Raw genomic sequence first — 9,550 nt, forward strand, 5'->3', positions numbered from 1 at the left:
CCACTTTCTGCCTTATTGACCTTGAACTTGCCTGTAAAAGGCCTAACATTGTTGAGGGGCAGTACTTGCAGCTCAGCGTTGAATGAAAGCACCTTCCTCTAACGAGGGGCTTCTTAGAGCCCCATTGCAAATGACAGAGATGGCCCTTCCTGGGGGCTCTGCCACTTCCTCAGTCTGGGCTGCAAGTGTGTTTCCTGCCAGCCCTCTTCTGACCGATGACTCATAACTTCTTTGCTTCCACTCAGCCTCCAAGCTTAGTAAAGTAGCCCCCTTCCTTATACATGGGGTGTCTCACAAAGTCTCATTTGTGAACCTGATGGCTGGACCAGGTCCCCACGTGCCTGGAGCTGAATGACTCTTGATGTTTAGGGTTCCTGGTGTGCAGCCTGGTCTCTCTAACTGGGTTTCCCTTGGACTGTTTGGCGGGAGGGTTTTTTAAGCTGGGTTGTTATCTCCTGCAGGAGAGGCATGTTTTCATGCTATTTATTTCGCTCTCTCCCTGCCCATCCCCACCACATCTAATGACACAGTTCTCAGAGCCAAGACTATATGCTACACAGAATGCAAACATCTCAAGATTCAGTTGGGCCCTGGCAACCCCTGGAATTCTCCTTCACCATTCTGGGACAACCCATCTCAAAAACTGAATCAGTACAAATCCCTTGTTTCCAAGAAAGGAGAAAGACTGTGTACGATGATAGCGGAAGCAAAAACATCTCCATCTATCAGGGTCTCCTCTGGGACAAGAGCTATGTGAGAAGCAAAGCAGCTGCATTCTCCAAATGCTCTGCCTGGTGGCAGAGTCTTCTCCTAGGACTGTGGCCTCTGCTTCTCTCCTGTCCTCCAAGGACTGCTTCAGCCGCACGGCTCTTGCAGTTGCCCTACTAGGTCAGGCCAAGTTCAAGGAGGGAGTTGTTCAGACCCTCAACTCAGAAAATGTCCCATTTCCACTGTATTGGGCTGTCTTAGGAATAAATGCAACTAGAAACCAACCAAGCAGCATCAGGCTCTGCAGCGTCCCCACGACTCGCTTCAGAAAGCCTGAAACCTGGGTGCTGAGAGGGCTCGGAAGCTGTGACTCTTCCACTGCAAGCACACCCAGCACCCAGGTCTTGGTGCATCAACACCTTTCTCCATAAAAGGAGCCAGGGCTGCAACGAGAAATGGCTGATTCCAGTGCAGGGGCAGGAAAGGTACAAGATGAGCCAAAAAGTAAGGAGGTCCTCAAAGAAGGATGGGGACATGTCAAAAGACACAGAAGCCAGCTTGAAGAGGCTCCCCCTGGCCAAATCTGCAAGAATCTGGGCATCAAAGTTTTAAATGGTAGTATGGATTATAATCCATTGAATAAAATAATAATCTATGAATCCATACTGACGATATATAGACAGACCAATAGACTGAGAGATAGTTGAGAAGAGCAAACTCTACTGTAAAATGCCAACTAATACATGTAGAAGGAAAGATGGTATTAGAAAATTACAGTTGCAACCATTATAATAAAAAATGTTTCAGGCAGGAGTCATCAGTGGGTGCTAAAACTGAAGGCTGAAAGTTTGATGAGCAACAGGATATTTACAGTCTCCTACTTGTTCCCCACAAAATACTTATTAATTAAGGGAGAAATAATAACTTTACAGTGGATAAAACTGGCAGACACTACGTTAATCAATGATCAACAGAGACACCACCAACATAGAAACAAATGGCTATCTGTGCGTCCTGCTAGGGTGCCCTGAGCAGGAAACATCACTCCAGTGATACTTATGCCAAAAACCCATAATCTGATTCTAACGATGACAGGAGAGCAAACAAAACCAAGTTGAAGGGTATTCTACAAAATACTGACGTATAGAATTAAAAACTGTCAGTGTGACGAAAGACCCAAATAAATAAATTAATTAAAAGGTTGAGGAAGTGTTCCAGATTAATGGAGATGTGACAAGTGAATGCAGTATACACACGATCTGGGATTGGATTCCAAATTGCTATCAGTTGCATTGAGAAAATCTGAAAAACATTTGTAGGTAAGATAATAATTTTATATTTCCTCATTTTGACCACTATATGGTGGTTATATAAGTGAACGTCCTTGTTCTTAGGAAATACACACTGAAGTATGAAGTATTTAAGAGTAAAGGGGCAGGATGTCTGCAAGTCACTTTTAAACAGTTCAGAAAGGAGATGATGTATGGATGGATGGATGGATGGATGGATAGAGATGATAGGTATAGAGAGAGAGACAGATGCAGGAAATGCTACAGCAAATGTGGCAAAATGAACATTTGGTTAATCTTGGTGATGATATGGAATTCTCTGTACTATTCTTACAAAGTTTCTGTTAAGTGTGAAATTATTTTAAAACAAAAAGTTTGGGCTTCCCTGGTGGCGCAGTGGTTGAGAATCTGCCTGCCAATGCAGGGGACACGGGTTCGAGCCCTGGTCTGGGAGGATCCCACATGCCGCGGAGCAACTAGGCCCGTGAGCCACAACTACTGAGCCTGCGCGTCTGGAGCTTGTGCTCCGCAACAAGAGAGGCCGCGATAGTGAGAGGTCCGCGCATCGCGATGAAGAGTGGCCCCCGCTTGCCGCAACTAGAGAAAGCCCTCGCACAGAAACGAAGACCCAACACAGCCATACATAAATAAATAAACAATAAAAATAAAGGAATTCCTTAAAAAAAGAAAAAAAAACCAAAAAACAATATGCTTAAAAAAAAACAAAAACAAAAAAACAAAAACAAAAAGTTTTTAAAAAAACAAAGCAAAACACGACAAGTGAAAAGGAAGATACTAAAAAAATATATGCAGGATGGGAATATAAAGTGGTACAGCCACTCCAGAAAGTAGTTTGGCAGTTTCCTAAAAACCTAAACATGTACTTACCATATGACCCAGCAATTGAACTCTTGGGTATTTATTCCAGAAAAAGAAAACTTCTGTTCATAAAAAGCCTGTACACAGATGTTCATAGAAGCTTTGTGTATAACAGCCCCAAACTGGAAAGCACCAAAACATCCTTCAATAGGTAAATAATTAAAGAAGCTGATGCAGTCACATCATGGAGTACTACTCAGCAAAGGAACAAACTATTGATACACACAACAGTTTAAATGGATCTCAAGGAAATCAGGCTGAGTGCAGAAAGTCAATGTCAAAAATTTACACGCTGCATGATTTCCATTTATATAGCATTATCGAAATGACAAAATTGTAGAGATGAAGAACAAATTAGTGGTTGCCAGAGGCTGTGGGTGGAGGGAAGGAAGGAAGTGGCTGTGAGTATAAAAGGACAATACAAGGGATCCTTACGATGGGACAAGTCTGTATCTTGACTGCGATGGTGGACACATAATCTGCACATATGATAAAACTGCACAGAGCTACACACACACACACACACACACACACACACACACATGCACACACACAAGTGCGTGTGAAATGGGTGAAACTTGAAGAAGCTGTGTGGATGGTACCAATGACAGTTTCCTGGTTTTGCTATTGTACTGTAGTTATGCAACGTGCTAACTCTGGGGGAAACTGGGTGAAGGATGTGCAGTACCACCCCGTGCATTTCTTTGCAACTCTCTGTGAATCTATAATTATTCCAAAATAAAAAGTTCAAACCAAGAAAACAGCAAGCCCCCGACAGAGCTTGTATGGGCTGCCCTGTTGACACTGCCATGGCCTCTGCTCCCAAGAGATGTCCCTTGGGGAGTCTGGCCTGTGTGGTGTCCTTTCTTCTCACTTTATCTGGCAGCCCCACAGCTTTGCATGAAGTCTCAACCCCCTTCACTGTGTAACTTATCGCTGGGGAACAGATGATGGAAGCACAGGGCAGAGACCCAGAGAAATCTGGGTATGACCTTTAACAATACTGGAGCTCACGTTGGATTAAGGGCTTTGAAGTCAGGCTGCTTGGGTTCAAACCCCAATCTGTCTCTTACTATCCATACGGCCTCAGATAAGATGCTTACCCTTTTGTGCCACAGTTTTCTTATCTATGAAGTGGGAGTGATGATAGTCCCTGATCACAGGTATATGATGTATATCATACTGTGTTTCTACCTATAAATCTTAGAACAGTACCAGACACCTAGAAAGAGTTAATAAATGTTAGTTGTTATTTATAATACAAATAAAAACAATTGTTTACCATTATTATATCTCTCTACAGGTTTAATCATTCCTATTTTACAATGAAGAAGCTGGGACTTAGCAAAACTAATTAGCTAGTGTGGGTTGACTAGTGACAGAGCTGAGATCCAAATCCAGAGCCTCCAAGTGCATGCCCTTTCCAATACGTCTGTCTGAGTCAGTGTGTGTGGAAGCCTTACCAGAAAGAGGAGGAGGGAGAAAATTCAGAAAGCAGAGAAAAGGAGAAAGAATAGATTATATTCTAGGAAGAAAGATGTGAAAGAACATCTCAACTGACTTAGACTATAAAGGAAATTTACGTTCCCACTTATTATGAGTTCCTAAGGTAGGGAGCCTCTAGGGTTGGTGAATTCAGTGGCTCAGCAATGTCATGGATCATATGGGTCTATCTTTCGACTCTGTGCTGTCAATTCAAATTTCAGTCAAATTAGGAAAATCATAAATGTTTGTCCTTTGGAGTAAACAAATTATAGAGGCTGTGAAATTCCATGCCAGGGCATTAAGTAGGTTTTCAGATCACTTGTGAGCACAGAGGAAATAGAAACATTTCAGAAGCTTAGTTTGATAAGTTTTTTCTTAAAGGACTTGCTAATGGCTTCACTAAAATTTGAGGAAGCTCATGTAACCAAAAAGGTTTTCCCAGCATATAACATGTCTGTAAAGAACAACAACAACAAAACTTTCAAGTTAATCTTTCACCTATTAAATATTGTTCCACTGTGGATTTCTCTTAAGGAGGAAAAGGGTATTAAAAACTTACAGTAGAAATATTTTACTAGCTTTTTTATCCTATCCTCTCTGTTTGCATATAACATGTATCAAGAGAAAAACACTAAAAGCAAAATGGGTATTTTTACTTTACATATAATCCAGTGATATCAGCGTTGCTCTTGCTATCATCTTGAATAGGTGATGCTTTGAGGGGTTGCTTCCCACTCTACCTCCCTCTTTCCCCGATGAGAAAACCTCCACTGCACTATCTGGTTCTGCTGCGCCATGAGGCATTCATATTCGGAGAGAAAAGGCTTATTAAAACACCTCTGCAGATTCAACATCAGCAATTCCACTTGCTTCACTGCCCTCAGATTTTGCAGTGGAGGTTTGAGCTTTGACACTGAAACTCATGTAACTAAGTTATAAGCATGCTTACTAGTAGCCTAGCAGGGTTTGATGATGACCTGACTGTTCTCAGACAGGGACCATCCCAGATGTTTAACCCAAGAACACAACAAGCTCCTTGAAATAGCTTGAAGGCCCCTTTCAACTGAAAAGCCCTTCTCGGTTTAATGCCTTTGCTGGAAGATGGTCATGGGTGTCCAGTTCTTGCTCTTGCTGGGGGACAACTAAGCAAACTGTGAAATGTTATCACCAAGCTCCCCGAGTGGATTAGCAGCTCCAAAGGGCAACACACATCTCTAAGTCATCCTGTAAAGTGACCCCAAAGTGTGACTTGTCACACCATCCTGGGCTCATTTACCCTCTGAAGGGCAGAGGGCCGTTGTGCCTGATGCACAGCAGGTTTAAGCTCACGGATAATCCAGAGAATGTTCTGAACAATAACTGTGGTTCCAGCCAAGTCATGGTCCCTGCAGGGTCTGCCAGGGCAGAAGCTCGCCTGCCCTTGGGTGGGCAGGGGGAACAGGCAATGGGAGCTATTTTTCAACAGGAAGCAGGTCACCATGTCCCTGGAATGAGACCTCTGTGATTCTGCTACTAATTTGGTGCCTGTAACCTTGAAAGGCTGAGGCATTTCTGAAACACCTCCACTCGGCATATAAAGGGTTGAGGCCCTGAGGTTTCAGGACAGGCCGTGGACTTTGCAAACTCTAGAGCTGCAATACTCACCCTCCTTGACACTGTATCAAGACAGCAGCAGATTCATCTCAAAGGTAAAGGATTTTGAACTTGAGTGTGCCAGGGATGGAAGTTCATCTTGAACTTCTTGGGGGAAGCAAATGGATAGACTCCTCGTAACCCTGTCTTTTTCAGCCACTGGGGTTCATCTTTCCCTCTGAACGCTCACCTTGCATCTGCTTGGGAATGACTTAGAAATCTTAATGGGGCTTTTCCATATCTAATTTATATATTTAAGTGATGCATTCAAAACAAGCTAAACTCTGTGAGAGCGCCAGAAATCAGTGCCAGTGTTCATTTAACACGGCACTGATAAGATGAAATCTTGTAAATGAAAACAGTGCATATGGAGGGAGAGATGCTGAAACCCCCAGAGGAACCAACATCCTCAAGGAATGTTCAGATAGAGACTCTCAACCACAGTCGGCTCCTCAGAAGACTGATGCTTAAGAGGATGTGCTAAATTCTGGTCTTTGTAATTCTGAAGCAGAGCTTCTTGAACTTTCCTATGCACGTGAATCATCTAGGGATCAGGTTAAAATGCAAATTTTGATTCAGATTTTGGTCTTGATAAACTCTGCATTCATAACAACTCCTAGGTGACGCAGGTGCTGCTGGCCCATGCGACAACTGAGAAGCAGGGTTCAGTGGTGTTTCAGGGATGGTAAATAATCTTTAGACTTTGCAATGACTGAAATCTTATCAAATAGCAAAAAGTCAAAAATATTTCCGCTCTGTTTTTAAATTTTGATTTTTATATTAACATAGAGCAAAATGACTCTTTTGTGTGTTCTCAGTTCTAAGAATTTACCACACATTCAGCTCTGTGTAACCACCATCACAATCAGGATACAGAACAATTACATCACCCCTTCCCCCCACCCCACCAGTTTCCTTATGCTATGGCTTTGCATTTATACTCTCCCCCTCCTCTAACCCCAGGCAATTATCATAGCCTTGTCTTTTTGAGAATGTCATATAAATGGAATCATAGAGGGTATAGAGTCTACTGAGATTGGCTTCTTCCACTCAGCATGAATGCCTTTGAGGTTCATCTAAGTTATTGAAAGTAGCAACAGTTTGTTCCTTTTTATTACTGCACAGTATTCCATTCTATGGATGTTCAACAGTTATTCACACATTCAATGACTATTGGTTGTCTCCACATTTTGGCAATGACAGATAGAACTGTGTGTGGGGGTATAGGTTTTTGCTAGAACGTAAGTTTGCATTTCTCTAAGCTAAATAACTAGCAACGGGATTGCTGGGTCATATGGTGGGAATATGTTTAACTTTATAAGTTATAACATATGAGAGTTCCAATTGCTCCATACCTCTCCTCTCTAGCACTTGATATTGTCAATACATAAATTTTTATTTTGGCCATTCTTATAAGGATGTAGCAGTATCTCTGCACTTTCCATTTAATTTGTATTTCCCTAGTGGCTAATGATGTTCAACATCTTTTAACATGCTTAATTGATATCTGTGCATCCTCTTTGGTGAAGTGTCTGCTAAAGTGTTTTGCCCATCTTTTAACTGGGTTGCTTGCTTTCAAATTGTTGAGTTTTGAAAGTTCTTCATATATTCTGGACACAAATCCTTTATCATATACATGATTTGCAAATATTTTTTTCTCAGTTTGTATCTTGTCTTTTCATTCCTTTTGGAGAGCAAAGTTTTCTAATTTTGGTGAAGCCTAATTTATTAATTTTTCTTTCATGAAGTGTGCTTTTTGTCATGTCTAAGAATTCTTTGCCTAGCCTCAAGCCACAAAAAAAATTTCTCCTATATTTTCTCTTAAAAGTTTTATAGCTTTACATTTTATATTTGATCTATAATCCATTTGAGTTAATTTTTATATAAGGTGTGGGGTTTAGGGGGGTTTTGGTTTGGGTTTTTTTTTTTTTTTGCATATTGGTATCTTATTGTTCCAGCACTATTTGCTGGGACATATCTCTGTTGTGTCTTTCTTTTTTTTGCCGATATCACACATCTTCATTATTGTAGTTTTATAGTAAGACTTAAAATCAGGTAGTGTAATTCCTTCAACTTCATTCTTCATTTTCAAAAGGGCTTTAGTTACTCTAGTCCTTTTGCCTTTCCATAAGTTTTATAATCAGTTTGTCTTCATCTATTTTTAAAAATCCAATTTGGATTTTTATTAGAACTGCAATAAATCTATAGATTAATTTCGGGAGAACTGATATCTCTGCTATGTTGTCTTCCAATCCATTAACATGATATGTCTCTGCATTTATTTAAGTTTTCTTTTATGTCATTCATCAGCATTTTGCAGTTTTTAGCAACCATATTTTGCACACGTTTTGTTAGATTTATATCTAAGTATTTAACTTGGGGGGAGTTATTGTAAATGGTATTGTCTTTTTAATTTCAATTTCCAATTGTCCATTGGTAGCATATACTAATTTCCATGTATTAAACTCATATCCTGCATCTTCGCTAAACTCACTTACTAGTTCCAGGAATTTATTTTTTGTGATTTGCTTCATGGGCACTTGAAAAGAATCTGTATTCTGTCGTCACTGGGTAGAGATCTACCAACTACACGTAGATCTAGGAGGCTGCTGCTGCTGCTGAATTTTTCTATATTGGTGATTTTTCTCTCTACTAAGTTCTGCTGTTTGGGATCAGATCCACACATGTGCAGCCCACAGGCCAGCCTAGGCGCTCATGAGCAATTTTTAAGGATACCCACCTCCGTGGTATCCCTGGTAGTTTCCAATTCCCTGGACTCCCCTTTTTCAATCCTCTGGCCAGAAACTTAGGGCTTTAGTTACCTGCTCTGCTGTGCACTTCTGGTGGCTGCACCCACACCTGGGTCATGTGCTGAGAGGACAGAGAGAGAGAGAGAGAAAAGCAGCGAGGGTCTGCTCCATCCAGTAGGACCACAGCTCCTCCTATCAGAGCAGGTGGGTTTTGCGTCTCTGCAGGCCCTGCTGCTGGTCAGTTCCATTGCTGCTGCCAAGCTCCCTCGCCTTGGAATATCCTGGAGACCCGCAAGAATGGGGAAAAGGAAAACTAGTGATTTCCCTCATTCTCTGAGCCTCAGGAGTCTCCTTTCTTCCTAGAATCAGAGGACTGCTTGGAGCTCTCTCTGTCCACGTTCCCACTTCTGAGTTTCCTGTTGACTTGAGTCTAAACTGGGGATACCAGGATAAAAACAGAAAACTTAGCGCCATTCAATGGTAATTGCAATTCTGGCCTTCTTCTCCAATCCACCTGCTACTGTTTACGTCTTGGAGTCCACAAGCAGTTGCACTGAGTATTCTGTCCAGGCTTTGGAGCTGCGTTCTTTGGAGAGATGGGTAGAGTGTGCCTTCCTCCATTTTATCTGGAACTGGAACCCTATTTCAAACCATGATCTTTATGAAGCTTTTTGAAATGTTGTTAAAAAAAAAAAAAAGAACCATGAAATAGTTGCTCTTATGAGGTGTTGGGTATGCAAGAAGTGCATTGGTGGCACACACAGTCGGCTGGGATGCAGTGAGCCACACTAGCCGAGAGTCACAGGA

The sequence above is a fragment of the Balaenoptera ricei genome, chromosome 11 (assembly GCF_028023285.1).
Source record: "Balaenoptera ricei isolate mBalRic1 chromosome 11, mBalRic1.hap2, whole genome shotgun sequence".
Lineage (NCBI taxonomy): Eukaryota > Metazoa > Chordata > Mammalia > Artiodactyla > Balaenopteridae > Balaenoptera > Balaenoptera ricei.